The sequence below is a fragment of the Dermacentor silvarum genome, chromosome 9 (assembly GCF_013339745.2).
Source record: "Dermacentor silvarum isolate Dsil-2018 chromosome 9, BIME_Dsil_1.4, whole genome shotgun sequence".
Lineage (NCBI taxonomy): Eukaryota > Metazoa > Arthropoda > Arachnida > Ixodida > Ixodidae > Dermacentor > Dermacentor silvarum.
The window spans coordinates 77,517,514-77,520,745 of record NC_051162.1 but is presented as its reverse complement, the minus strand read 5'-3'; positions in this window follow the sequence as shown (position 1 = coordinate 77,520,745).

Genomic DNA, 3,232 nt, shown 5'->3' with positions numbered 1-3,232 from the left:
TTCCTGTATGAATGAACGGGACAACGCATTACCTATTTTGACCCGGAAAGTGCGATTCTGCAAGTAGCTCTCTATAACATTTAGCATGTTCCCGCGGATGCCCATTGCCGACAGGTCTCGCAGGATTCCGTAACGCCACGTTGTGTCATACGCCTTCTCCATATCTAGAAAAACAGATAAGAAGAACTGTTTATGTATGAAAGCATCCCGAATGTTTGTTTCGATGCGCACGAGATGGTCGGTTGTAGACCGGCCTTCTCTGAAACCGCATTGGTAAGGGTCAAGTAGTCTGTTAGATTCTAGGAAATGTAGAAGACGCCGATTAATCATTTTTTCAAATAACTTGTATAGACAACTAGTGAGCGCAATTGGGCGATAACTTGTCACAGAGGATGGGTCCTTGCCCTGTTTTAAGACCGGGATTACAATGGCTTCTTTCCATGTAGATGGGAGATGTCCTGCAGCCCATATAGCATTGTACAGTGCAAGCAGTGTCATTGAGTGTCTTCGTGAAAGTGTTTAGTCATGTCGTACATGATTCTGTCAGGTCCGGGTGCAGAGCTGAGGCAAGCAGTCAGGGAGGCTTTCAGCTCGGCGATACAGAAGGGGAGGTTATAAGGTTCGTCATGTCTACATCTGCGGTTTATTACGTTGAGTTCTGCTATATCTTTATAATTTAAGAATGCCTCGGAATAGTGAACTGAACTGGATACATGCTCGAAGTGCTTGCCAAGAGCGTCAGCTTGGTCTTTTAATGTATTCCCTTGGTCATTGACCAGGGGTAATGGCTGGGTTTGCTGGCCATTAAGTCTTTTCAACCCATTCCAGACGTTCGCTTCCTGCGCGTAAGAGTTTATGTTTGAGAGAAACCTCTCGCAGCTTGCCCTCTTTGCCTGTCTGCGCATCCGCCTTCCCTGTGACTTGACGTGCTTGAACGCAACGAGATTTTCAGCAGTTGGAAATCGGCGCAATATGCTCCATGCTTTGTTTTGTTTCTTTCGCGCTTCCTTGCAGTCGTCGTTCCATCAGGGAACCCGTCTTTAGATGAGCTGCCCTTTGTCTGAGGAATGCATTTCTCTGCTGCGTCTACAATAAAAGCAGTAAAATACGCTACGGCATCGTCTATGTTAAAATCACTGATAAAATCCGATGTTATGCAGGTTGACTCTTCAAAACACAACCAATCTGCTGCTGATAGTTTCCATCTAGGAGGATGCGGAGGACCATTTTCTTGTTTTACCAAGTTTAATGTCGCAGGGAAGTGGTCACTTCCAAAAGATTGTTTATGACACTCCACTGCAGGTGGAGGAAGAGAGTCGGAGAGCCAATAGCTAAATCTATTGAGGAATATGAATTGTAATGTATGTTGTAGTATGTTGGCTGTTTCTTATTGAATAGGCAAGCACCGGACGTCACTAGAAAGTTTTCTATTAGTCGACCTCTCGAGTCACACCGGGAGTCTCCCCACAGAGTGTTGTGCGCATTGAAATCGCCAACGACCACGTAAGGTTCAGGGAGCTGATTCGTTAGGCTGTGAAGTTCTGTCTTGCTAAGGTGGTAATCCGGTGGTATGTAAATGGAACAGACAGTAACCAATTTGTTGCAAATAATTGCTCGTACTGATACTGCCTCGAGGGGCGTCTGAAGGACTAAGTGCCGACAAGCTACTGACTTATCAACAATTATTGCTACGCCGCCAGATGGGGCGTTAGCATTATCACGATCTTTGCGGAAGATGGCATATTGCCGCAGGAAATTTGTTTGCGTTGGCTTTAAATATGTCTCCTGTACACACAGCACCTTTGGATTGTATTTGTGTAGAAGCTCTTTAACGTCATCGAGGTTGTGCATAAGACCTCTCACGTTCCAGTGTAATATTTGTGTATCCATATTGTTTGTGTTCTTGTGCTGTGTGTCAAGAGGAGTCAAGTGGCTTACAGAGCCTTTCCAGGCCCCGTAATCCGTGGTTTGTCTTTCTTGGAGCGGTCGCGGGATTCGCGCCGCTCACAAGGCGCTGAGTGCGCCGGCTGGCTTGCAGTTGTGTCCATCGACTCCTGGGAGCCGCTGGACTTCCGCTCATTCGAGCGGAGAGTTTTCGGGGTAGGCCTTGCCTCAAAAAGCAGGGCCTTGGAGGCCACCAACCAGAGGTCGACGGGCCTTCCTTAAGAGATGGCGCAGCAGCGATGGCTGCTGTCGCCCCGGGGGCTGGTGGCACCGGCGCGGCCACACTCCTTGTGGACCGGGCCGATGCCGGAGTCTGCTGCGACGTTGCCCCCTTGCGCGTCGCATCAGCATACCCTGTGGTATGGAAAAAAGAAACACGTTTCCGCGCTTCCTGAAACGAGATGTTCTCCTTGATTTGCAGTGTGATTATGTCTTTTTCTTTTTTCCATGTGGGGCAGTTCGAGAGTATGCTGCGTGTCCACCGTCACAGTTGGGACAGTGGAGCGTGCCACTGCAGTTGTCGGATGCGTGTTCGTGTTCGCCACATTTCGCACAGGTCAGTCGGCCTCGGCAGTTTTGCGAACCATGGCCATATCGTTGACATTTGAAACATCTTCGGGGATTTGGGATGTAAGGCCTGACTCGAATTCTGGTATATCCTGTTTCTAGGGTTTCTGGTAGCTCACTCGACGCAAAGGTGAGGATCAGATGTTTAGTTGGAATATCCTGGTTGTCCCGCTTGATCTTTATTCTTTGCACTTGGATCACGTTGTGTTCTTTCCAGCCCTCCAGGAGCTCTTCCTCACTTAGATTTAAGATATCTTCATCAGAGATAACTCCTTTACTTGTGTTCATTGATCGATGCGGGCTAACAGTGATTGGCACATTATGGAATGCTACCAGATTTGAAAGTTTGCCGTGCTGTTGAGTGTCGCGAACTTCCAGAAGAAGGTCACCACTGCTCAATTTCGTCACTTTGTAGCCAGCACCTAGTGTGTCGGTGAGACATTTGGCCACAATGAAAGGTGAAATGGTTCTTACTGTCTTTTCAGGGTCTTGACTGTGTATCACATGGAAGCGGGGGAACGTTTCTTTGCGCTGGCTGAATAGTTGAAAAGTTTCTTCGGTGCGTCCTCTTTTAAAAAGAGGACGATCATGAAGTGGGGGGAATGACATCTTAGCCATAAAGGACTGAGTCGATTTCGGCAGCTAGGCCAGCCACCCACCACCGAGCCCAACATGGGGACGCTGCGAGACCCGAAGGAAACGCAGACGCCAGCTGTACTAG